Source organism: Hippoglossus stenolepis, chromosome 7 (assembly GCF_022539355.2).
Source record: "Hippoglossus stenolepis isolate QCI-W04-F060 chromosome 7, HSTE1.2, whole genome shotgun sequence".
Taxonomy (NCBI): Eukaryota; Metazoa; Chordata; class Actinopteri; order Pleuronectiformes; family Pleuronectidae; genus Hippoglossus; species Hippoglossus stenolepis.
Genome location: NC_061489.1, coordinates 18,423,486 through 18,451,076, shown reverse-complemented (window position 1 = coordinate 18,451,076; position 27,591 = coordinate 18,423,486). Strand labels below are relative to the sequence as shown.

At 43.2% G+C, this 27,591-nt stretch overlaps 1 long non-coding RNA gene across 1 annotated transcript in view; it reads right to left on the bottom strand.

Moving 5' to 3' along the window:
* Nucleotides 1-19,060, bottom strand: part of LOC118112563 — a 31,965-nt gene extending 12,905 nt beyond the window's left edge. The window contains exons 1-2 of the long non-coding RNA XR_004697245.2: nucleotides 18,916-19,060; nucleotides 8,923-8,992 (exon numbers count right to left, since the gene is read on the bottom strand). This is a non-coding gene — a long non-coding RNA (uncharacterized LOC118112563). The remainder of the gene's footprint in view (nucleotides 1-8,922; nucleotides 8,993-18,915) is intronic.
* Between the last annotated feature and the right edge of the window lie 8,531 nt (nucleotides 19,061-27,591).

The following is a 27,591-nucleotide window of genomic DNA, read 5'->3' as shown; positions in this document are numbered from 1 at the left end:
AGGTCCGGGGAATGTAAGACTTCCTGAAAGTTGTGAGCGCCAGACTGGCTTTGGGAGATCTGAATCAGGGTCCGTGTGTGTACACACCATGTCCAACAAAAGCAGGGGCTAATCCACCTAATTTACACAATGCACAGGGCCCTGTTTACATGGGATAGAGCCTCACTGGGCCCCTGCCTCGTCTCCCCCTGTATCTCACACCGGCCTGAGGTGCACACGTTGATCCTCTCCCTCAGTCTCATGTGCGAATAAAAGGTGAATGAGCACGATCGTAAAAAATCTGCAACATAACAAAGCAGGAAAATGTAAATATAAAGAAGAAAAAAGATTATTTCATTTAAAAGGCAAAATCTTTGTCTGTTTTCAGATTTTTCATGGAGATATATTATAAACCATGTTAGTTGTAGATTTTATTTACCAAATTTATGTCAGAAATGTTGGAAAAAATGTCCAAAGTTGATCTACATTTATTTATTAGACTCATATGAGAATCATGCATCGACTCCGTGGAAGCAAGTCAAGTTTTTGTTTATGTATTTAGACAGAAATAACTGGATGGTAACGGATATCATAAATGTGGAATTACTGGACTCAGGCCTTATTCATAAAAACAAATTTAAAGACAAACACCTGAACGCCTCACACAGACCAGCAAAATGCTGAATTTGCACAAAGGAACCACACAAGTATTGTTTTTTACGCACAGAAAGACAAATCTCAATTCATCATTTTACATGAAAGTCTTTAAAGTGATAATGGTGTAATTTATCAAACCCAGTTTAATGTTAGTGGCAGTTTTCTGGAAATATTCCCATCTGCTGCTGAAATAAATGTTTTTTTCTTTTCTAATGTGCTTCCACCCCCCCACAGTTTAACAATGGTGTTTGTTCCACAACAAACCGAAAACTACTTGGGCCCGAAATTATTCCGCATCTTTCCACAATGTTCTCCCCCGCATTTTAAATATGTAGGCCAAATAAAAACACATATCATGAAATGTAGTGTGGTCAGGTTTTCTTTCGCATGGGACTATTTTTACAAAGGATTTTGTTCTTAATATTTATTCAACACACACACACACACACACGCACGCACACACACACACACACACACACACGAAACAAATAATAGTGACTGAATTCATATTCAGACACAGAATCTTTTTTTATTTTCCATATAAAAACCACTCCAGTGTCCAATAAACCGCAGGGAGGGGCTAAAGAAAGAGGCCAAATGTTTCTAGATTATTTTCTGTCTCCTTTTCGTTTTGGAGGCATCGTGTTCGAAAAGGGGCCTCTAACGTAAAATAAATTAAATAATAATAATGTCAATGTAACTAAAGAAAGATGCATTTGAACAAGACGCTTCAGGGAGCAACACTAAATAAAGCATGATCTTATTTTATTAGACTATTATAGGCGATAAATCAAGAGACCTGGCAGCTGAGATGATTAATTACTTTCATTAGCGTCGTATATCTGCTGTTTTTTTCAACTAAGACACCTTTATATCCTCCCTGTCTGTCTGTACGTTTGTTTTACTGTTTCCATATAATTAGGTTTTTATTTTTTATTTCTTTCAGAAGAGGTTAGCGGTGGTAGGGGGTGGCTGGGGGTGCGGTGGTGGTGGGGGGGAGGGTTTGGGTAATTACTTTGGCACAAGCAGGTAAATTCCGCCGCTAAATTGAAATATTCCGCTTTAATCCTCCTTAAATCCTGGAATTCTCAGGAGTCAAACGCGGAGCTGCGGCTGCGCGTTCAGGTGAGCGCGCACGTCGCAGTGGGGGGCGCATATTTGTGTGTGTGTGTGTGTGTGTGTGTGAGTGAGAGAGAGAGAGAGAGAGGGGTCTCATCGCGCCATCATGAGCATAAAACGAGATTACTAGATCTTTATCACCCCCCCCCATCCCTCACCCACCAACCCACCACCCCCACTGAACTGCAACTCCACCACCTCATGTGCAGATATACAAGGGGAGTTGTTGCATAACAAGCAGAACATGAACAGCAAGTTTTTTATTTTTGAGTCGAATGAATAAGTCATAAATAAACTTCCCTGGGAGTGAGATTGTTTATGTCAATGAATCAGGATCTGCATTCTCGATATCTTTATTTAGCTTATTTGGCTCTTCCGCATGCCGAAGTGTCCTTGGGCGAGAAACTGAATCCCAATATTGCCCCCCTATAGAGAAAGTGATGCACATGGAAGTATGAATGTGTGTGAAAGGCAGAAAGCTGTACTGTAAAGCACTTTGAGGGTCATCAAGACTAGAAAAGTGCAACATAAATACAGACCATTTATCATTTACAACTCCAGAGCATCAGTAGCGTAAAGAAAATCAGTGAAAGATCAGATCTAAATCCACAGATAACAACACAACATGTTCGAGTTGATTTGCAGAAAAGAGAGCTGCTTAGTCAAGTGACAGGAACTGATTTATTTGTTTTAAAAAGTCATGAATAAACTTCCCTGTGTGTTTTCCTTCAACAAAAGAGCAAGTGAGCTGGTTTATGCAAATGAACCAGGAGGTGCAGTCTTGATATCTTTGCTTTGCTCGTTGCAGAGGAGCTTTCTAACATTTGCCACATATTCAAAAATAACCACCCAAAGAGGAAAAATGAATTCCAGTGATGCGGCTCCACACGGAATCTGACCTGTGATTTGTGAAGTTACTTTCAAGGGCAAAAAAAAAGGTGTTTATTATATATGCTGTAGGAAGGAAACTCCCACACATCTACAACTTCATAGCGTTAAGAAAATCTGGGTCCACAGAAAACAACACAACTCTGCAAATTGAGCTGCTTAGAATGTTCTGCGTGTTGTGTCATGTTTGATTTCAACATACTGATTTGCCTCAGTCGGTGCTAATAAGAGAGCTGCTTAGTCAAGTGACAGAAAGTGAATTAATTCTTTAAATAAGTCATAAATAAACTTCCCGGCATGTTTTCCTTCAACAAAAGAGCCAGTGAGCTTGTTTATGTTAATGAGTCAGGACATGCACCCCTGATATCTTTGTTTTGCTCATTGTTGAACATTTGCCACATATTAAAATAAAATTTTCTTCTTAATACATATGACTGATCACATCTAAAATCTCCATGCCAGGTTTTTTCTTTTCTTTCACAGTCTCTTTTACAGGAGTGAAATTTCTGCTTGTCACGATGCTGCCTCAATTTACCTTTTTCCTGTATCTTTAATTTCTAGTCTCCAGGAATGAAAGGCTGAGCCTCAGCTCTGGCAGCTCCCATGTCAGTCTTTGCAGGAGTGGGTGACAGAGAACAGCAGAGGCAGATCGCGTGCTAAAATCGCATCGCTAGAGACCCCACATCAAAGCAGACCAAACCTCATATCGAGTGAACTTTTTAAGCCAGAAAGACTGCGTGACATCAGAGCACCTAAAATGTGACTGTCATGTTTTTTTCCCCTCCAAACTTAGCTGAACGCTGCCTCAAAGGCTGGAGGAGTGTTCAGTGGCAAGCTCTGTTCAAACGTGCACAACTAAGATTAGCAGTCTTTGTCTTACCGGAGCCTCAAAGACCAATTAGATTGAGAGATCGGTAAAGACGAATTTGTCAAAAATAAGTTGATAGATATCACTTTGGCAGCGAGCAGACATGGCTGGGGATTTCACTCAAGCGCAGCCATTGACAAGGCACTGTCAGAAAATGTGTCATCTCCAGCAGACCTGCCAGTTGACAAGGATGCAGCTTGGGATTGAGGCTGATCAATTCCCAAACTGCCAGCGAGGCGCGGCTCTGATAGTGGCACTTTATTTTGTAAAGTAAAAAAAAAAAAAAAAGGTACTGTTTTGTTGTTGTTGTTATATTGTCAACTTTATATTTGCATCACAGGGCGGCAGCATCCCAAGACGCAGAAGTGAGAGAGTGTGTGCAGCAGATTTTAGATTGAAAAAACAGAAGAGAAAAAAAAAAGAAGCAGGGAGTCATATTTATCTGAGGTTTCAAAACTTCGACCTTCCCACATTCATGCTTTGGACACACTCACGGAAGTGGCGCACAGAGCACATGTCTGGTTTTGTTGTTTAATGTTCGCCAATTCAACACATCTAATACTTGGGCTTGTCTTCGGCCACTATTTCTAAAGTGAAATCTGATACTCAAAGCACTTTCCTCTTCAAAGTAGCCTCCTGTTGTGCTTTGTGACCACAATAGTGTCAATCTCATACTTTCAAACCCTCATCCCTGTGTCAGCGTTGAGTAGCTGTCTATATACGTCTCCGAAAAGACTTGAAGCTTTGATGGCTGCTCCGAAAACAGTTGGGAACATTATGACAAAATCCAGTGTGGAAAAATAAATGCTATTGATGTGGCTGCACACGAAATCTGACCGGTGATTTGTGAAATTGCTTCCACAAGCACAATATTGTGTCTGATTGTGACGACAGCTCAGAAACATTAGTGTGCAACCTCAGAAGCAGCTATAGGAAGGAGACTCCCCCATCAGCTGTGAATCACACATCGCGTCTACGACTCCAGAGCGTCTGTAGCGCAAAGAAAAAACTCCAAAAGATCATCTCTGAATCCACAGATAGCAACGCAGCACTTCACTGCTCGCTGGGCTGCTCAGAATGTGTCATGTTCACAATCAACATATTGATTTGCCTCAGTTAGCGGTGAAAAGAGAACTGCTTTGATCAGGCGGTCCAGTGAATTCATTGTTTAAATCAGCGAAAAATACCAAACATTTGTTGGTTCCAGATGTTCACATGTGAGCGTTCGCTGCGTTTTCTTTGTTCATTTGATTTAAAAATCAAAGACTTTCAGGTTTGTGGACTGGCGGTCAGACTAAACAAGCAATTTAACAACTTGGAATGGCTTTTTTTACCCCAGAAATGTCGAACATTTCGTAGAATAACAATCAATTAAAGGACAAAAATCAACAGATGAAACTAGAGAAAAGTCTTAACCTACCCTGGTGATGCATTATACTGTAATTCTGTCTGACATGAATGTTTTTCTAATTAAATTTCTAGCATCATGCACTCTTGTTTTCACTGATACAATGGTGGAAGATGTGAGCATTGTGGACATGTTAGACAGAAAAGCTCTTAGTGTTGTCCTAAACAAGAGCCATTTGAAAAGATGCGTTTGAAGCCACGCCAAGTGATTGGGAATAATCAAATGACAATAATCAGATGAAAAGAGAGGCAATCTCAATAAACTTTGTCATTCAACCATTCAAGGTTCAATCATATCAGAGGTGTTTTGCATAACTATGAGACCCGGGTTCTAATCCTCAAAGGGTTTTGGCGCGACGTGGCTTTGCACTGTAGTCATTCAAGGTCGCAACCCGGTAGGAAATATGGGCTGCCATAGCAACACAAAGATGGCCTCTAAAGGCTTAGCATAATTCTTCCCTAATAGAAAAATAACAGCGGCAAATCCTGTCCTTAGTGAACTGGCTTATTTGACAGAGGCAGACTCCCACCTGTGAAGCACATAGTCACCACACCAACGCGCTAAGACGACGATAAGATGAAAAAGAGCCCATCTCTGGATGGGGATGGGCGGCCAAAGCTCAAGCCAAATTCTTTCTCTTCTCTGAAGCTGAAAACAACCCACAGTGTGTCTCTGGCCAGCTTTAGCTTTTTTTTTTTATTGAAGCTGGACAATATGAGCTGCCAAATGAATCATACTCTCTACATAGTACTTAACTCTGAACTGCTTAAGCCATACACTGAGAAAACCCCGTTGGCAGGAGAGAAAAAGGCCTATAGCATCAACTCTCAGCTTGTGAATTGTTAATTTTTTTACCTCCTTCTTGAAATTATTTAAAAGCGAGAAGAGTTGCTGGACGCTTGGGCTGTTTGTGTAGAATCCAACGTGCATTTTAACTGATTTAATTTGAACTTATTGTAATAATGACACATCTTTGTACATAGTTATCAGCTGGCATGTACAGGCCTTCAGTGTCAATGTGGAACGTTATGTCCTGTACCTCTATTTCCACTTCTGGGGGGGTGACCCTCCTCATAAGGGTCAGTCTCCTGCTTCACCTCTGGCCTCTCTATTGTTGTGTTCCTTGGAAGAGGGGCTGCGGCGTTGTATTTCGCTTGGTTTGTCAGACTAAACAGGAATCGCCTCCAACGACGTTCATGGCCGGGGCCTTTTCTTTCAATGAAATCCCAACGCAGACATCACCAAACAGGTTACACACGCATCTGATGGAGTGACACCAGCGTCAGTGTTTACAGGATGTTCTAGTGGCAGTACTACGGCACCAGGATGTTCCAAACCCTGCCTGGTAACTGTCCTCTCCACCCTCTGATTGTGATCACAAAATATGTGATCCCCCCCCCCACCACCGCTACCCCTCCTCCCACTTTGTTGCCAGGTACCACAGAGATGGATTCTTGTCACTGTGTGAGTTGCATCAGGATGATGAGCGCCGGGGAGCGAATAAATTACCCGGCACACTTTAGAGTGGGAGGCGTGTAAGTATCAGCCGCCACAGCAGTGGATCGCTCTCTGCGTATGGAATCGCTAATGAGGAGCGATATCCAGCGATGTTGCAGCCGCGGTGATCAGGCTAAAATCAAAGGCTTTATGAAGTCATTACTGTCAAAGCTAGCGCCCCGAAAAAACCAAATGATTGCCCGACACGGGTTTCTGTAAAAGGTATATGGTGCTGTTGTGTTCCATGTGATGGCTGCAGAGAGAAAGAGAGTGAGGTGGCGTTGAGGGATGGCGTGCTTCCTCTGCAACTGAGTCAGCCATTTTTATCCTGACTGGATTTCTGTTTATTCACTACATTCAGCAGCTAGCGCCTCATTGTGCGGCTCAGACGCTGCATCTTTCCTGTCAGTATCCCACTATAGATGCCAGCCACTTGTCTTATTCAGCTGCGTTTTAAAGCGTATTCCAGCCAGCCAGGATCAGTCCTGCTGTATCCCGCTCCTGACTGTGTATAATCTCATCATCGTCGCTGCTGTTTTCCTGCTTCGTGACGTTCAAGAGCTCCTAGTTGAGATGACAGAGCAGAACTGAAAGGAAGATTATTATTATATCATAATGTCCTTACTGCTCAGGGCGGCCAAAGCCACATGTTCTCGTCTTGCTGTTACCTAACCGCTGTATCAATACAAGAATCACTTAAAGGCTAAAACCATTCTCGGATTAATATCTTAATTTCATTGAGGATGAATTCTCGCTATCTTAACATGTGCTACATGTGCTTGCGATAACCATAGGAGTGATGTATTAGTGCACTAAAGGGACGTTTTTCTCATGCAAATGAGCGCTCCCCAGCTTTCTTTTCTTATCAGTTCATCTTTTTGCTGTTGGGCAAATATGCAAAATTCATTTATTAGTATTCTTTCCCTCCCATTATTTTAAGACTTATTTCATTCCAAAATACCGCCATTAAAAACAATACCTTCTCCTTTGTGCTTTTACACCTTGAAATTCGGCTATCGCTACCTTTGGCAATGAAAATCTCTTCATTGGATTCTGTACATTCCCGCGGCTTGCCTATATTACGCACTGATTCACAGTGGTGGCCGCACATTAAATGGGCAATGACTTTCATAATGGTTGTGTGAGGGACTGAATTTGTTTTACTGCAGAGCCTCGGTGGCTCTGTGAGTAGCAGAGCAGAGTAATTAAATCAACAATATATGGACGGATGTCCGAGGAAAGGCCGGACTCGGCTCCCTGAGGGGAATCCCACTGAACGTCTGCCTGTAAGCCTCCTGTTTCGCACTCTTTTGCAGGGCACCTTTCTACATCAAAGCTTGCTCAGCACCATGTCTCAAAGTACCACATCTCCAGGAAAGAATGGCCTCTGCTGAGATATGGACACCTCTGGCCTCATTTAACGTGCACGGCCCCCTCCCCCTCCCCGGGCATGAATCCGAGGATAGAGTGGCTCTATCTGACGAGATCACACAGAGAGGTGCGGGAACTTAAAGGCAAAGAGTTACCGTGCATCCTACCAGGAGTCTCAAAAGGGTTCTATTAAATCACGTTCAATATGCCGGTCAGGGCTTTCAAAGTGCTGCACACCCTCCAGCCCTGGAAAACTCAAAGGGCATCAGTGCACATTCAGTAAGGGGAATCTGGCCCCCATTAATATAATGAGTCCAGGGTATTAGTATGCCAAAGCCAGTTGTGAAGTCTCCCCTTTTTTCATCTCTGGTGGAGTTTTCAGGATGGATCCACCAACTTGGGAGTGACAAAGCTGAGCTGGGAACGAGGTGTGCTCATCTAATCTGAGATCAGTTTCCAGCCGTCAGTCCTCAGAGGGCAATTTCCAGTGGTGAAGACGTCTGTGAGTGAGCTGGAGATCCCGCTGAAGAATGCAGAGTGGCACATTTTACTGTCACCAGGAGAACTTTGCTGTCTCTCTATCATGATTGCATCCTCAGAAAACACACGCCAAACTATGGGCAGGGGATTGGTGCTTGGATACATATTTGCATAACATATTTGGAAACATGCTGTGGTCATTATAGCACTGTGAGTTTTCTTTTTCTTTTTTTCATTCACATCTTGTCTAGACTCACTTCACAGTTAATTAGCTTGGTAAACAGGAGCACTGCTTTGTAAAGCTCTAACACCTGACTTAAAGGAGAACGCACAGCCTGGCGCTATACAGTGAGCTGACACGCAACTGACAGTCACCTGTAAGAGATTACAGAGACAGCGGAGTTTGCCAGGGCCTGTCAACCAGGAAGTAGCAGCTGCTGGAGCTAATTAAAAGCAAAGTAACATGGTAACATAGCCGAGCTCAGGGCTACATCAAACACTCCTCTTCATGCCAGTCTGGAGTCTCATCTCTGGGATGTGGAGGCCCTCTGTGACCTGTGCCGGCAGCCTGCTGGGCTCCAGGGCTGACCCGCGAGCTGAGGGGTGAACCAGCGTGGGTCAGGATCACTGTGGGGTGCACCTGGACCAGACTTACCTGCGTCTGTGTATCTGCATACCGAAATGTGACCATGCGGGCGCGTGGGCGCGGGTACGTGGACTCTGACCTGCACAACAAAGAGAAAGAGAGAGGCCTGGGTGAGAGGTCAGGAGCAGAGAGGAGGCTCAGAGAAAACACACGTAGGACGCATTGGCTAAACACGATCAGAGGGACACATGTGGGCTGAGGCAGAACCAGATGCCCTCAGATGTCCCGATGAAACATAAAACCAATGTAAACACGTCGCCTCCGCGTGGATCTTACTTCGGTTATGCATAATTCAGCGATAAGCTTCAATTAGGAGTCAATAATGCTGCGTTTATCAGGTCATCTCTGATAAGAAATATTACATTTGCCCACTTACAAATTAAAAAGCCCTTCCAGATTACCATCTCTCAAAATAACACTGAGCTCAGCCGTAATGAGCGCTCTCACGGAACAAAAGTACCTGAAGCCCACTGAGGGAAGGTTGTTCCAGCCAATATTTATAGACATGTGATAAAAGAAAAAGATAAAAGAACAGATAGTTGACTCTCTCCCATCGGTCTGTTTCTTCTCAGAATCTGTATGTCAGCCGCAGAGCTTGTGTGTATCTAACCAGAAGAAACATATCCAAACAAATCTCTTATGAAACTTACGCTCAGATGCAGTCTAAGCGGGTAATAAACCAGAAAAAAATAATGGAAATAATTTTATCCCATAATAGAAAATATTTTTTTGACCTCAGCCAAATTCCTTCCCTTAATTAGGAGTCAATCCACCGATGCGTCTGCGTGAATGAGCAGCAATTTCTCTGCGTTTCAATTTTCATCACTTTCTGTTTTCCTGTTTACTCACTTAAAAGTAATTTAGAAGGATATTTAACAGCATGACGAGCACAATCACAAATAGGTGACGGTTGCAGGGCTGATTCAACGTTGACTCTAAAAGGAGTGTGGCAGAAGGGTGTGGGCGTCGTCTGTGTGCAGTGATCTGGCCCCTGTGAGGTGGACGGCTCCGTGTGCCGTGGCTCTCGGGGCCGGCCCTGCTGCCATATCTGGGAAGATATCTGCAGTACGGCACCATGGTGGGTCTCCCCAGGGAGCCACGCGGCAGCACATGGGCCACCTGAAGCAGGTCTCTGTCTCCACCTGCTACACACAGCACTGACACAACATCACGCGGGGCTGCATGTAGGCCGGCCCGTCTGCAGGCATGTCACTGTCAGCCGAGACACATACCAATTTGCCACTGGGCTTGGGAGGTGAATACGGCACAAATATGCAGACAGCATGTTCGAAACTGCACCAAATTTTCACAATAGTGGCGAAAACACTTCACAATAGTGGCGAAAACTTCAATGAAGCCCACTGGATATTTCGCGTGCCTGCCAAGTCGTGGGCCGGAAGAAAATGAGAAAGCCCTTGACTGGATTTTGAGGGCCTTATATTAGTCTGCCACCGTGGGCAGCCCAGGTTCTCTTGTTGTGTAAAATAGAGTGAAGGCAACTTTCCGCTTCACGTCGTTATGGCTTCATGCTCTGAGTGACTGGCTGTGAGGGTCTGACTGCTGTGTTCTTTCTGCAGCAGTCGTGTGGTCTCAATCTCTTTACACCTTTCACTGCCAGGCTCCTCTCGACCAGGCCTCCCCGAACTGTGTAATCAGCAGATGTCTTTATAGAGCAGCCCACTGCCACACCCTGCATTCTTTTGCCAATTTCATTTTTTGGCAATGTACAATTTTTTCTTTTCTTTCAGATTCTTCTTATTCCTTCGAGCTCAGCAGCCATGTTGAATCGGAACTTAATGTGCCCCCAAGGTTACAAAAGCCGCTTCATTCAGCAGTTTGAATTAAAACGCCTGAGCGATATATCCACAATGTACTTAGATTAGTCCATTCAATACCTGCACAGACCTGCTGATTTAAACAAACTGACGCGGAGCAATTCAACAGAATCCTTCGCCCTTCACACTAAAGACAAAGTCACACCAGCGGAGCAGTTTTCCACCGTCACCAGAGCGGGAAGATTTTCAGGAAAATGACTCACTGATAATATTTTGGCTGCAAAACAAGGTCACCTAAAATACTTTACACACAAAACAAGACACACCCACAGCAGGAAGACAAATTATGCTGAGCTCTGTCATTAAAAGGCATCACAGAATAACCAACAGGAGGTAAATACAGAAAATCAACAAATCTCCAGTGCACTGTGTTAATAAGAAGCTCGGGTTTAGTTTGGTCTGTAAACACCCTCATTATGTCAAAAACTACAAAATGTACAATAATTAGAAATTTATTTAACAGTAACATTTGAGATATTGTACTAAAATTATTTAAAAAAATTCTTACCCTTAATGCCTGTCTCTACTATGATGAAATAGACATCATAATCATACGTGTTTAACTTTAGCTTTTCTGAAATTTCATTCTTCTTCTTATATCTTATTCCACTAAATGTCAGAGGGAAATATTGGCCTTTTCATATCACTGCATTTATCTGACAGTTTCATCTGCTAGGGAGCTTTTAGAAAAATATTTTAATTGTTATACAAAAAAAACCTATATAGGGTCATTAATAAGGATTAAGCTACGCTAACAATATTTAAGTATAGTTCAAATTAGCTAAAAAAAATCGTAACCGGTTACAACACTGCATTACTTTGTGTGAGTGGTTATCATAACAACTATAATAGTATGAAACAGCAATATGATCCCGACAAAGGCCGCCTTATAAATATTTCTACTTTTGATAAATACTTTTGGCTTCACACACTTCTGCGCAGAAGCAGTGCAAAACTTTTACTTTCAAAACTATCTCTACAGTGCAGTTTCCCAACTTTAACTTCAGCAAAGAACACAACCAGCCTACTTCTGTCTCTGCGAAAGTCAAAGACTGTTTTCGCAAAACTAACTTTCACCCGGACTGAGCATCGGCCGTCAACACAGCCTCGCTCCATCCTTTGTGGGCATGTGGAAACATGTATTTTCAGGACCACGAGCACCACCCTGGGCACAGTCAGGGCACCACCATGCCAGTGTTCTTTGTCTGTCGCCATATTCAATATTGCTGCAGAAGGTGGCAGACTTGATGGGGATTGGGTTCTCGTGAATTGAGCTGTCAAAATTAACAGCATTTCTGGTTTGAATAAAAAGGCAAACTGGGTCACGCGCTGAGGCAACAACTAAGACCCAAGAGGGACGCCATGATGTTTGGCGCCGAGAAAATTCTTCATTACTCCATGTTATCACATATGACGGGATATTTTCAAATCTTTCGTCAAGTCGGAAATGACCTGGCAGTTACTGCAACTAATTATTTCACATAATTGTGTTATGTTAAGAGAAATATAAAAGTGTTGATACTTCTGTCACTTACTCCTTAATGTCTAACCTGACCTTTGCAAGCGATCCTGTTAATGACAACTCCATGAATTCACTTTTTATTAATTGGCGCCATTGCGAGGTTAATGACCCCGAGACTGTATGTGTCTGAGGTGTGTGTGTGTGTGTGTGTGTGATCCAGGTATTACAGATTTTCGGGGGGGAATTGTCTCCCTTATAGGGACAAAAAGAAAGTCGCCATAACGTAAATCTCAACATTTTAAGGTGAAGACTAATATTAGCGTAAGGGTTAGCATAAAGCGAGTAGTTAGGGTTAAAATTTGAGTCTATTGGAAATGAATGTCCTAAGTCAATGCAATGTCCTCTGAAGTCAAGGAGACAAGACTGTGTGTGTGTGTGTGTGTGTGTGTGTGTGTGTGTGTGTGTGTGTGTGTGTGTGTGTGTGTGTGTGTGTGTGTGTGCGTCTCATAAGTGGCAATGTTAGACTTGTGCACTTGGCAAGCTATTTTTTTTCTTTCCGCTCCATTTGGTGACAGATCGGGTCTAAATAACATTATATCTTCACAGTTGTGACTCACGCGCCTCAGCGCTACAAAGTCAGGGTGAGGTTTCACACTTCACATGAGGACGAAGGAGGACCAGGTCGCCTCGCTCCATCTTTTAGTTTATCACTTTGTGCTGGGACTGAATGAACCAGTCGCTCAGTCCACTGTTCACCATCCAAACCATTCTGTCTCCTCATCTCCTCACTGGTATATAACCACAACACCACTACAGTTTCTGGTAATAATACTCCGACTACTTGCAGCACTGTTCCTAAGATACTTTGCTAAAATGTTGAAAAGGCTTTAAAATATGAAAATAAGTAAGCCGCAAATAGTTTGACAAAAAATAAAAGTTAGTTTAAGTTGTGATGTACGTTAAATTCAGCAACTCAGGTGACCGTAACTACGGGTTAGCTTCCATGCCCACAACAGCGCTACACTTTTCAGCGTGGCTTTGGATTTTTCTGCTGGTGTCCTCACTGATCCCCAGGTAGGAGGGCATGCGGGGATAGGGGCTGCGCTTTGCTAATATCGACGCTGCTCCTCCAACATTAACGTTGCACTAAGTCTTTGAAACCTGTGCACGTTACTGTCGGCCCTGCCCCCCTCATCAGCCATGTTTGTTTTTGATGGTGTTGTGCTAAAGGCTAACTGCTATACAGCACCTCCTGGTGCTGCCCTGGAGGAAACTTTGTTTTTCTTCCTTTGGAATAAAGGATGCACAAATTGTAAGGTAAACCAAAACTGAGCTTTTTTTTTTTTTGCATGTGTGAAATTTGTATTATATTGTTCTTTTTTTTCATGATTTAAGAAAATGGTGTGAACTTGTAATGTTATTGCTGAAGGGATCCAGGTTGTGTGTGAATATGGGGCCTTGAAGATGTGAGGATTTGGGCTGATGATTGTGTTTGTGTCCAAAGATCAACTTCACACACTCCACAGGTAACATCCTGCTCTCTACTGTTGCCCTTTAACTTTTCTCTTTTTCCGCTGAAACCTGACTATATGGCAGAAGAAGTATTAACTGGGACACGTCTTTTTTAAGCTTTAAGTGTGGAGTACTTGTTGACCACCAGAGATCCACTGCAGTGTGGCCCCTGTGCTCTAAAGCTTTGCTTACGCTCCGCTTTGGCACACTTGTTCTGTCCTGAGCTGCCTGTCCTTCAAATCCAGGGCTTAGTATGAGTTGGGGCACAAGAGGAGGGATAAGGGCTGTCACTGCTGCTGCTGGGGTGCCCACACCAGCAGTGCGTAGAAACTAATAAAGACACACACTGGCAGGACCCCGTCGTCCAAGCAATGAGATGTCACCATAAACAAGCTGCAGGAAGTTGGCAGTCAACTTCCTGGTTATATAATGCTGACCCATTTTTACTGCAGGGAAGATTTTAGGTCCCACTTACGTGTGCAGGACGAATCTAAATTGTGTGAAACCGAAATGGGAGTAAGATTCGTTGGTTTTTACATTCAGGTGCAATTTGTTATTCTCTTTGTAGCAACAATGTGATTTTAAAAACCTGAAGCTAAAGGTGACTGAGATGTCCTCACTGTGTCGGTAGCACTTGCTCGTTTAAATCCGGCTCCTGCAGTGAAATGTGAGCAGGTCACATATCATGTGTGTCATCTTTGCAGATGTTTGGTGACATGCAGAACATGTTCCCAACTCAAACGTGGTGCATGGCAGCTTTCAGCTCAGACACGTGTTGAGATGTGATGTGTTGCGATGGCAGGACAGCTGATACCACAGATAACATTTTTTTTTTATAATATCTAAAATAAACCTCAGCAGTCAAACCACAGTGCTGACAAATAACAGATAGATGAGACTACATTTCTGCATAGTTGAATGTTTATAAGGCGCAGAGACGGAAAAGTGTCAACCGATCAATATTAAAGTAAAAATAGGTTAAACTTATATACAGTATTTGTATTTCTGATAATGCTCTTATAAACATATTATTTATGTCCTCTACAAATATATATTTATGCTTTGCTTTGATGAATTTAGTCATTTACCATCGATTGTCTCAATTGTAACTAAGGCAAAGAAAAAAAAGCCTGAAGTCTAAAAGCAGGAAAATCACTCATGGGCCTAAAATATTAGGGTGCTTTAATTTGTGTGTGAAATTGGAACGTCTTTGAAGAGAATCCACAAAACCCAACTCCCTATTTATTTCTCATCAGGGCTGTGACTCTGACACGTCTCTTTTGTGCCCTAGAATTGTGGCCGGCCTCATTTAGGCCATGTTTAAAGAAATATGTGACCAGAAGGTGAATCAGGTGAAGCAATTTAACTCGACACAATTAAAACAGGGCCTCTGTGATATATGCAGGCCTCCCAACTCATTTAATCATTTCCCTCTCAGAGTCTAACACTGTGCTCATAATACTCTCATCATCATCATCTTCATCATCATCATCATCATTTCAGTTTACCATTTTCTATATATTCTAATTTGGTGCCGAAAAACATTCAGAATATCAAAACAAAACGTACACTTCATATTTGTTAATGTTGGCATCAACACAGCACTGATCCATTCGTATTAAAATTTAATTAAAACAAATTGTCAATAACTGTAAAACCACACGTCTGTTTTTAGTTCACATTAATTCCGTCGCTTTTACCTCATTATCCTCATTGAAAAAATAGGTTTCAATTTTCCGAACTTTAAAATTCACCGTATTTCTGTGATAACGAAAACAAAAATAAATAAGACCGCCACATAAAAAAAAAATACATGGTCGAATGTTAAACTTTTAATTATCTGGATTAGCAGCAGTCTGATTTAAAAATATATCTCAAATTAAATTAAAGCAGATAATAATGTAATTTATATTTTCACCAAAGCCGAGGTTGTGGGGAAGCTGGTTTTTGTTTTATTTAATTTTACTTTTTGCAGTAAATAAACTTCAAAGTCAATCATATTATGAAATAAATAATTTATTCAATATGTTAATGTGTAATAGAAATACAGGGTAATTTAAAAAATAATTAAAAATAAAAGCGATGTTGTGCGATATATATATTTTAAGGGTTTTTATTCTGGTTTATAACATGAAATAAAAATGTTTAATTGCTGTATTTAAAAAATGATTAACAGGGCTCTTCTTTAAAATTTTGATCATGAAAAATAATGCTGACTCAAAATAATACTTTACAGTGTGATTGTTAGAATAAGCACAGGTGTCCCGTAATTTTATCAATTTTATTTTTTGGTTTTGACGTCTTATTCGCACTCAAATACTTTTTTATAAATAGAGACAATTATAAGTGGGTTTCGTAGCTTTCTATCCTAATTTCTTCGGCGGGAGAAAAGAAAGTTATTTGAAAATTCTTGCTAACTTTTTCACCTTATGTCAGACAAATATGAAATCTGCAAGAACAACGGAAAAGTAATTATGCTTATTTAGTGTTGGTTTAGCTGTTTGTTGAAGAAGCCATCTGTTTATAAACGTCTTTGTGATTCTTCTCAATTGTTTCTACATTTGTGAAACTTAACGTGCGGCATCAAAAGACAAGGCAATTCATTAGCTCTCTGTTTCAAGGTGCTATATAATTGGCAGAAGATGCTTTTATTTCAAGTTTCTCCTTTTCTTCAAGGAACATTGTCTGGAATAAGATGCTCTCATCACAATCTAATAATATGCAACGATAAATAAGAGCCAGCGTTTTTTTGATCAAAAACTTGCGAGTCAAGTCAGATGTTTGTCTGAGATTGAAACGTGAAACTTCCCTCAGTTTGCAGAATGAAAGGCCACCATCTGTTTTTCATATGTCCATGTGCAGAGAGGACATTGAACTGTCAGCAGTGTCCCTCCTACTTATCAGAACACTTTTACATCACCCACAACACAAACCTTCAGCTCTGTACTGCTCCTTTGTATTGTATTTACATCCCTGGGTCAACAGTATTGAAGGAGCGAACAATAAACATTTGCTTGTTGACGGATGTAAAGTTCAAGTCATTCTTTTCGTTCGAGCAAACGACCGAAAATCGTATTTTACGTGCAAAATTTGGCTACAACATAAATTTAAGATAAAATACAGGTTTTATTTTTTACATATTTTACACATTTATTTCTTTTTTGTGTCTTTCTTTCTTGCTTCTCTTCTTTCCTACCTTTAACCTACTTAAACCTGTCAGGGAAACTTTAAACATTACAGAGCATATTGTAAAACCCCCCAAACACCTCCATAATCTAAACTTTAAAATCTGAGATCAGTGGGAAAGTACACTGGGAGAGAAAGTTACCAATCTCATCCTTTAAATCTCAATTACAAAGAAAACTATCTCTCACATGATTTTTCCAAAGTTAACCTAACGCATAAGGAGGAGGAGAAAAAAAAAAAAGGATAAAAATTTGAAGGCTTTCCTTGTGTCATACTATGAAGGCTTTCAACTGCAGTGTCTCAAACAGACTTTCATATGAAGCTGTCACATTTTTACTCATCTCATAACTCACAATTCTGGCTGAAAATATTTACATAGTCGAACTCATTCGAACACTGAAGTCTGTTGAAGTGTGCCGCGTAAAATTTTTTTTTTTATTTACGTAATCTCTCCATAAATTGTGTAAACTGCAAACTATTTCATGCCATGAAAACCAAATTGCACATTTTTAAAAGTCCATCACAAGTCGTAATGTAAAGAGAGCGAATCGCTTGTGTAATATTACAGCGCAGACTTTATATGGGGAAACTAAATGTGCGAGAGCGGAGAATTTAGCAAACGGGACAAAAGAGAAATTCTGCGATGCGGTGTGTGGTGCAGCGCCTTAATGTAAAGTCAACTGGGAACGTGCAGCATCCTGAGAGATCCAGCTCCATCTTCTTCCTCCCCTGCTAGCTTAGCAACAGCGGCCATTTTGTCTGCATTTGTGTAGGTCCCGGTGTCTTTCTCAGTTCGTGCCACGTGTCACTGAAATTCTGGTATGTGGACGGTAAGCGCCAGTTTTCTGTTGAGATTTCGCAGGAAGGAGATCTCTTAATTTGCCCCTTTAAGCAGATATCCAGTGGATTGTATCAGGCATGTGCTGTGCATGTCCAAGGCATGTATTGCTTTCATTTCCTGCTCAGAGCGTTGGACGGTGTTTAGCATGAACCACATGGCTGTCAGACAAATGCACATGCATACAAGACACATGTGTGTGCGCACAATGTGGGTGCGCACACACCACACACACACACACACACACACACATACACACATGCACACGCACGTTAAAATAGGATGAGCTGATCCCTTCCAGAGTCTGCATCAACCACCCACTGCTCCCACCGCCACACCACGTAGAGAACCCACCACAGGATGTATAAGCCCAGCTGTCCAGAGGTCACCTTGGCGTGTTTACTTGACTTGAGTGGATGCACAGAGGCAGAGTGGACCTCCACCATCCACCACGGCTCATCTACCTGCACTCGCTCAGCTCTCGACTCTACTCGTCGTGTAGCTTTGGTAAGTAGCACAATCTGTACTTTTTTTTTTTTTTTTACTAAAGTCAGCTGCAGCGGGGGGAGAAAAAAAAAACCGTGATGGACAGACCTGCTGAAGACTGCGCTCGCTTACGTCAAGTTTTTCCAAATCATGTCGTTTACTCACACGTCATCAATTAGTTAGAGATATGCTGATGAACGTCTTCCCTTTCAAGTTTGGCAGAATAATTCACTGGGAATCATTACATTTTTAATCTATGGTGTTTCTCAGGAGCAGTTGGGAGACGACTGTAGGACACTTTGCTGAGGCTGAACTAGAAAATGACCACACTGTACTGTAGATGTTGCAGAGGGACAGTGTCAAGCTCGTGATCTTTTCTGCATCTTTGTGACACAGCAGCTGAAGATAAGGTGACGCAAACACACAAAGATCGAGGAGATGGAACGACTGAAATGTGCTGATGTGTGATCTACATCTGCGTTTCAGAGATTTGTGGGTCTGTTGTCACTTCACAGGGCCGAGCTACCAATCCTCAACTAACCAGGTACCTCTGCACTGTGTGTTGTCGCAGGCAGCTCTGCACACACACACACACACACACACACACACACACACACACACACACACACACACACACACACACACACACACAAACACGCACACAAGCCCACACAGACACTCACCTCAGCACTGCACTATGGAAACACTGGAGCCTCATCTGATTCTGGTAAGGTCCACAATGTCCACGTACTGGGCACAGAGGGGTAAAAAAGACTGGGAGTGAGGCCCAGAGACTGGGCTTTCTGTGTTTCCTGAGAGCTGCCCTGACCACCCTGGTAAATATAGGAGAGCAAATCCTTTTCAGGTTGAGAGTATGACACAGGACTGCCACATAAATCAGTGCAGGCCCAGCCCGGCACAGACTGGGAGCGCCATGGGAGTGGTAGGCGGCTCTACGGTGAGGTTTTTTGGTGAAGGATTATGGATTGAGACGTACAGCTGGGAGGCTAAAGTTACACTTTTCATTACCACTTCGAGGGGGTCTCGGCTGCCTGGAAGCCAGTCAGATTTGTGAAGACCTCTTTCTCCCCCTGGAATGGTTGTAATTCTGCAGGCGCATTCTTCACCTGAGGATAATTGTTTTTGATATGGCAAAAACAATTTGGCCAAACGCAATGGGAAATGCTGGTTTTTTTTTTCTTTCTTTCTTTTTTTTTTTTTTCCCAAACAGAAGAATGAAAAAATAAAGAAAAAGGAGAGGGCATTGTGAAAAGTCCTCATTCACCAAAAGACCAGAGTAAAGAGAGAGCAGTATGCCCCCTTCTGGCTCTTTTCTTCTCTCCCTCTTTTCTTCTCGTCTTTTTTTCCCTGGCGTCTGGAGATGTGAAGAAATGTCTTTTGATCAGCTCTGACAGAGCCTGGGCCATGTGAAGAGGGTGGTTAGCGGGACTCTGCCAATCCATGCAAGGCAAAAATGTTCCTAATAAGAGAGTAATAAGCTAACGAGTGCTGGGTGTCTGTCTGATCCACATCCTGGGTACTGTTTGTGCCAGCACACCCAGTGTCTTCTGACGTGTACGCAGCGCTCACCAGTCTTTGGACTGTTTGCCAGGTCACTGCGTTTCACCTGGACCGTCCCATATGCTTTCACCAATGGTGCAATAGTCTGAAATTCGAGCACCTCGTGGGCTCGACAGAATTGAGAGAGCGAGTGTTTCTATTTCTGATTTCCTACACACATCTCTGGTTTTCAAAATGTTCAGAATGTAGGCTACAATATGTTTTGTATTTGCTTTGCTGAGAACGTATACAGGGGTGGAAAAATAAAGTGCAGGGTCGGTTTCGAGCAAAGGAAATTTGTCTCACCTTGCCCACACAACATCAACGTGGGCTATTTCCACAACTGACTGCTTCCATTGTATGTGTGGGTTTGAAGTGGTCACATATCAAAGGGCTCTGTCTCTGCAGGGTGGATTCTCTGCTACTCTGTACAGCAGGGAGATAGTTACCTCTCACAGCTTCTCACTGCACCATCCCAGCCCAAATAAACACATCACCTCCACTGCAGGGGGAGGAGGACAACAGCACAGCTGCCACCCCCCTTGCTTTCTTCCTACCCAGCAGCACCACCAGCCAAGTCCACAGTGCTGCAGGGCATCCCAGGCATGAACAGGTGCTGTCGTGGTGGAGCCGGGCCTGGTCTTACAGGCCTGCGTGTCTCTGGGCCTGTGCTAAGTGCTGGATGTGTGAGGGCCAGACCGGGCCAGACTTTAATGGTGTGTTGGTGAGTCCCGGGCTCAGCGCTGGTAATTATGGTGGAGAGAAGGCGATTAGGCAGCGCTAAGCAGCCCAGCGAGGGGGACGGGCCCACACCCAGCAGGGAGGGGAGTCCTGCCATGGGAGGGACCAATCAAGTGTAAAGCAGAGCGCAGACCCTGGGCCTTGGTTCAGTGGGAAAAGGCTTGGCCACTGGTTCAGAGCGCCGCAACTTTCACGGATTAGTAGAGACACTATTCTGAAGACTGAAAGGGGGAGCACAGCACGGAGGCAGCATCAATGCATGCGTGCACACACACAAACACGCAGTCACACACAGTCTCTCTCTTTCTCTCTCTCTCTCTCTCTCTCTCTCTCTCTCTCTCTCTCTCTCTCTCTCTCTCTCTCTCTCTCCCTCTCTCTCCCTCTTACACAAAAAAAAATCCACCAACAGCTGGGAGGAGGGCCACAGCCATTGCCATATTACCATAGCAACGGCATATCTCACATTTGATCCCAAATGAAGACACTTTGGGCTGCAACCGAGATATTTATTCTTCCAGTTAATGGCAGCATTTTAATAGTTTCTCTCAGCGCTTGTAGAACGCTTCCCCCTGACTGAGTTAATGAGCTGCAATTGGAGGTGCTTGGTGCATCAGACAAGCATCTTGTCGTTTAGTGAATTACAGGATTTCTACACTGCGAATTTAACTCGTGCATTTATGTGGCAAAGGGGCTCCACTGTCAGCCGTAAGGACTTTTAAATTATTGGTTAAGCGTCGTCACTTCCTCGGGTCGACGGTGGAATTCAGGGCAGACAAATGGATCCCGTTTGAGAGGAGAGGTACCTTTAAACAAAGCGATGGCAGTTTGGCCAAATTAGACGTTTTCCACTGCTCAATGCCTTTGGCTGGTCCAACAACTTTGAAGAACAAGCTTATGCTGTGCTCCACATGCATTAGATCCCTTTATCCAATTGGTTTTAAATGTAATTCTTGAAAAGCAGATAAGAAACTAGGGAGAGCCGTGAAACAGCAGGGTTGGCTGCTCTGTGGAAAAAAACGACCCCAGTGGTGATTAAATGACTAAAAATGACAAATTAGTGAAAGATTAGTTTTCAAGAAACCATTTGGTATCGAAAAAAAGTTTAAAAGTGGTGCAAATCGAAGCAGAGGAAACACTTGACGCTTTCTTATAAGATCGTGATACAAGAAATCAGGTAAATCGACCATTTCCATTTACTGTGTTGGCACTGAAATGCAAAATCACACATAGTATTTTGTACGTGGAGTTAGTTAAGCGAGGGTATTAAAGGTGAAAACAAAGAAGAGTTAAGTATCACACTAACATCTGGCCGAGAGCGCTGTTGAAGGATAAATTGGAAGTTTTCATCAGTTTTTCTTCATCGTGCTTATTTTCGGCGACTGTTTTGGTTCAGCTTTGTCCTCGTTTTGGAAAGAGAGTAAAGTGGTGACTCTGATTTGTTTCTGGATGGGATTGGAGTATACGAGAGCTGGAGTTCTATTCTGTTTAATGGCGTCTCTTCCCCAGACAGCGTGTGCGTGTGTGTTTGTTTGTGTGTGCATGTGTGTGCGTGTGTGCATTTGAGACTTTGAGATGAGGAGAGTACGCCTGCTTTTGGTAGTATCATCCTGCAAAGCCTCCTCTCCTCTTCTCTCTCTCTATGAGCATTGCTCATCATGCTTCAACTTTGAAGTCACAGCTTTCTCTTTCCCTTTTTTTTTTTTGTCTCTGTGTGGCTTTGATGCACTAACATCCAGTGACTAGTTCCTCTAATGCCTGGATCCTTGTGCCTCATTCTTCCTCCTCTGCCAGTGCAGGAACGGTGAGTTTCTCGCCTTTGAAACGACGTCCATAAATTACAACTTGTCAAGTGTCATTTTCCTTGTTTACAGCCATTTTGGGCTCCCACTCCCTTATGTTCCTCTCTTGTGTTTCACATTTAATTGCACCAATAATGTTGCTGGTGTTCGCCAGCTCTGCACATGCAGCTTGTTGCCGCTAAGGGGGTGCGGAAACTATTAAAATATTTTCCAGGCTTTGCGAGTTTTATGTGTGTAATTTGTGTGGATATATCCCACTGTGTTACCACCAACTAGGAGAACAGAATGAGATTGTGCTGTGGCCTGCGTTACAATAGCGAGAGGGAGTTTGGCGGAGACAGGGAATGGGCTCAGGGGTAAGAGGAGGAGTTAGAGAGGAAGAGGGGAAGAAAGAGAGCAGGGTCTGTACAGGAAATCTGCACCAAGTGTTCCTAAAGAGCTTGTGTTTTTCCTCCCCTGCACAAACAGCTTAATTTATTGCATGTCTGCTGAAGTCAACAGCCCTTTATAACCCCACAATAATTTCCCATATGTTCCATATATCACCACAGAGAGAGGGCAGAGGAGAGAGGGAGAGCGGAGAGAGAGAGAGAGAGAGAGAAGAAAACGACTGAGGCAGCAAATATGTTCAAGGCCATACACACACACACACACACACACACACAAACATGCATACACACAAACATGCATACACACAGGAGATCTGGCCAATTGCAGCAGGGACGTACTGTCAGCAGCCTCGTCTCTATCAGACCCACATTGGTATGTGTGGATGTATGTGTTATTCCCCTCACACCACCACACCTGTGGGTGGGCTATGAAATATTAAACACTCTTGTTGTGGTTGTTTACTTTCATCATTAAGGGAGAGTCCTTGATAACAGAACTCTTCTCTCCTCTGGATGTGCAGCAGGGAGTAAAACCATGTGAGGGTCCGGCACGACCTTCACTTCCCCCAGCAGGATCAGTTTGTTCTGGTAAAAAAATTTATAAATAAAACATTTTATTTTATTGGAGTCAGCAGTCTTCTTCTTTTATTATTTTATTATTGCCTTTAATTTAGAATTTATAAGGATATGCAAATATCTGATCGTTTGTAACACACTACATAGTAATTATAAGCCAATATAAGGACATTTCATGTTAATTAATGAACAATAACTTTGAAGATATATTTTTTCTTCATACATTATGTGTGAATATCGTCATTCATTATCTGTTTATAGCTGCCACTTATGGATGCCCATAGGCAGGGTTATAGTTGGCTGTTATACACCATCTGCTAACAGCCACATTATACTATTTATTAAAAGTGTGTATACTGCTTAATAATACTAGTGTTACAGATAAATCCACATTAAAGATTAAAGATCCACATGATTAAAATTTTTGGTGAAACATTTATTTCCTTTTAATAAATGACACCAAGCAAAATAACAATCATTTAACATGAAATATTCCATCTGTACCTACAGCAGCTTTGCTACCACAGTGGTTTATGGTGCGTGAGTTTTGTGTCAGCTTATGTTGGCATTAGTAATAATAATGGTAGTAATAAACTTTATTTATATAGCACAAGATAAAAATGAATAGTATCCTTTGTGCAGCCATGAAGACCAATGGATGTGGACTTGACTCACGCCAGAGAAAAGAAGAAACAGGCAGCCCCCTGTTGGTCTGGCTGATACAGACAGGGACGGGACAGGATGGGATTCGGGCGGTGGGGGCCAGCTGGTGGTGGTGGTGATGGAAGGAGGGGGGGGTAAGGTTGAGGATGTCAGGGAGCTGATCGATCCTCAGCTGCAGGTGGCCGAGCTGGAGAGCAGCTCGGAGCACCCTGAAACCTGTCCTGACTACCAAGGAAACTGCAGACAAAGACACGTATACGCACAAACAAAGCAGCACATATGGAGGGACTATACGCTCCAGCAAACATCTAGTGGAAATAGTTCGGAGAGTAAGAGTTGTTTGATTCAATCGTTTATCGTGATACTCATTCATCTTTCATAATGACTTAATTATCTAGAAAAATTGTTGATTACATTATAAAATAATAAGATTGACAAAATAACGCAAAAATCACCAATGTGTTTGAAATAATATTTGATTTCTGTACGTTAATAATGATCTTTGGGTTTGCGTGTGATTTGTGGTTTCGAATAAAGCTCTATTGTATTGATCATTGTGGGATTGAAAGCTCAGAAAAAGCCTCCATCACATGATTGAACACCATCAACACCATCATGAAAAAGGAACATTGTGGTTGATCACACACTTTAGAAAAATATCCTTTTAAAGATATTTCTCTCCACATCTGCACAAACGAGTGAATCATCAAGTTTTATGGGGAGAAACCGCCTCATCCCCTGCAACTCCTTCGTCATAAAGAAATAGGTTAAGCCTTGATGTATAAATCACAGGCAGACTGTAAATCTCCTAAAATCCTTTCATGCTTGTTAAAACAAAAAGGGTCTTGCTTGGGAACATGTATTGAAGATCACAGTTTGTTGTGGCAGCGGCTACGTTTGAATCAATACAAGGTGCAATGGTGTAAGAGATGGATGCAGAGCTGAAAGACGGAAAAGAAAAGAGTCAGACGGGATGAATGAAAGGATTTTTACTATAAAGTTGCCCTCACCCTGAGAGTGTGGCGGCTCTCACAGACGTGCAAGTTAGCTCAAAATGGGGGAACGATTTAGCGTTTGGGTCCCTGGAGACGGAACCTGTCTGGACATAGTGTGCACTCAATAGCAGATCAATATCTCTACAGTATCAACCAGACCCAAGCCGGCTCCCTCCTCCCACTACCCGACACACAAACAACATGAAATGAAATCTTATTTGATGTTACTCTGTGGGCAAATGATTGAAGGACGCCTTGGGCTAAAGACGATTTGGCAGGAAAAGAAAACTTAAATACATCACTGGTGCTCAATGACTTACTGTATTTAGAGGGTCCCGCAGTGGAGAGCAGATGTGTTTATCACAACTATTGCTGTATGTTAATTAAGGTTTATTGCTGGTGAGTCTTGATGTAATATATTACCTTGTTATAAGGCCTGGGCGCTCTGGGTCAGGAGGCGAGGGGGAGTTTTACTGCCGCTCCAGAATCGAACAAACAGGCTTTATTTGCCCTTTCCTATTGACCCTGACGTGCAGCAGTAAAGAACTGATATTTAAAGCAGTGATGAATCCAGCATGTTACTGCTGGGGCCACCAGTCTGGCTCGCTACGGCTTATTGAAGTTGTTAGAATGTAAAGAAGGAAGAATTGAATCCTTGTTTAAATCTTCACCACTCAGTGGATTGTTGAAGAAAAGCCATAAATTTATATATATGCCCCAAAAGACTGTTTAAAGATGAGGGGACGACATGTGGTCGAGGCTTGAGAGGATTCACATGCTGCAACTGCCACTGTCCTGATAAGAGCATCTTCTGTTTCACTTCTCTTCAGCACAGATTCCTCTGAAAAAACAAAGACACAGAAAAAGAGGGAAATCGTGCAGTTGATTTAGAGGAAATGAGTGAAATGTCAAGGACTTCTCTTCATTACCAGAAAAGGCCTTCTCACAACTCCTCCCGGTGAATGAGCTCCAGTGAATAGGCTGCAGCATTCACCCGCCATCCTATGCAAACAAGTTGTCCAAGTACCACATTGTTTCAAAGGACCTTGTGACATGCAAAAAAGCGGGCAGTGTCTTGGACACACATACTACCCCAGACTCTTTCACGCCCAGGCTAAACGTTTAGCCACCCGGGCTAATTAACTGCTGTGAAAGAGCGTGCATCAAAGGAGGGCCGAATCTGGAGTCGCTGTGGCCAACCCTCGGGCCCAGAGGTCAGCCCTCTCCAAGACACAAGTTGGGACGTCCTGGCCCTGGACCTCTGGACGCTAACCCTTAACCCTTGCAAGAGCATATCAAAGCTCCGGCAGCAGAGAATCGCACAGACATCCCCCAACAATAACAGGAGGACATCAAAGAGCTGGTTGGAAAAAGACGAGAGGAAAAAAAAATAAAAGCAAGCCAATATCAAATTCCCTCTTATTCTGCCGATATTCCAAAAGATGAATATAATTAATCTCTCCAAGTTGTCATGGGTCTAAAGGGCCCTTGCTGTGCTGCAGCCTCCTTGGGGCACTTGAGGAGAATTATGTGATTAAACAGACCTGTGAATTCTGGACACAGGCGGAGAGAAGAAAGCTTCAGTCCTCTTCATAATGCCCCTAATGAAGTGGCTGGTGGCTCCGTCATCCCTGGCTGGGCCTTGTGCAGCCTGTTCACAATCTGTCTAATGACAGAGCGGGGGCTGCCGAGCGCACCAGTGCTTCCCAATGAGCCACAAAGGGAGATCACAGGCTCCATTGTGGCTAGGCACAGGAGCTTAGCACTCATCAGGCCCAATAAACCTGTCTCTAGTCAGGGTAGGACACACCCCTCCGCCGCCGGCCAAGAGCCCCACACAGCACACTCCATCAGTCGCTCACTCTGTCATTATGACATCAGAGTGACATGGCCTCATCACCTGCTGAAATGCAACTTACACCCTCGCTCACTACTGTTTGTGTTTACATGTTGACACTGGGGTAACAGGCCTTTTTTTTCTCCCCTCTTGGCGACCGCCGTTGTGTGTACTGCCGTGCACATAATGTATGGGTATGTATCTGCATACAACTGGGTGTTTACTTGCCCGCCCTTTCGCCTCCATTTTAAACAGGGGCCGCTCCTCTTGGCCTGCGCTGCCTCCCAGAGCTCCTGCCAAATGTATGCAAATGAGCATGTCCACAATGGCGCCCACAGCTGCACGCAGTCGGCCAAAGACAGAGGACAAGGCAGCCGTCCCTTTCATCCGTAACCCCTGATCCCCTCTCAGTGACACGTCATGTTCACCCCAACACTGGTCCCCGCCAAAGAACCATGTCGCCTCCCAGCCCAAATACCCACTCCCTACAGCTTCTCTCTATACACACAGATGAGCCTTTGGTCTGGCTCCCAGGAGCGTCGGTCCAGAATGCGCCCCTGACACTCTGCGTGGCGTTTCACATACCTCCAGCACGTCGATGGCCCCTTCAACCTTTGTGGGACCAAAGTGAAAAAGGAAATGTTGGGAAAAGTAAACAACTTGTGCCTTTTTTCCCCCCACCCTCCATACTTATTGAACAGGCTTTTCCTCTGTGGTCATTATTTGGGCTAAAATGACTGTGCTGAGCGGACGAGGACAGAGGGAGGGAGGAGGGGGGAGGAGGGTTATCCCCGAAAAA